This window comes from Brassica oleracea, chromosome C7 (assembly GCF_000695525.1).
Source record: "Brassica oleracea var. oleracea cultivar TO1000 chromosome C7, BOL, whole genome shotgun sequence".
Lineage (NCBI taxonomy): Eukaryota > Viridiplantae > Streptophyta > Magnoliopsida > Brassicales > Brassicaceae > Brassica > Brassica oleracea.
Window position 1 is genome coordinate 44,437 of NC_027754.1, and position 306 is coordinate 44,742.

Sequence of the window (306 nt, forward strand, 5' to 3'; positions counted from 1 at the left end):
ACGTGGTCGCTGCGAGACGTCGCTCCGAGAGCGATTCTCGAGCTCCGAACACCAAAAATGCGAGCGACTTGGACCAGTCGCTTTGATCACGTCGCTCCCAGCTGGAGCGACCTCGTGGCGTCGCTGTGGAACCTCACTCCCACGCTCGATTCTTTGCCTTGACCGGATCGATGAACAACCTGAACCCTACTTCAACACTTTCCCCTCTTTTTTTTTTATGAAATATGATGAAAATGAAAATACCAATGCAATATGTACAAGGATACGCATGGGACTTCCTCCCAAGTGAGCTTGTTTTAAGTCTCT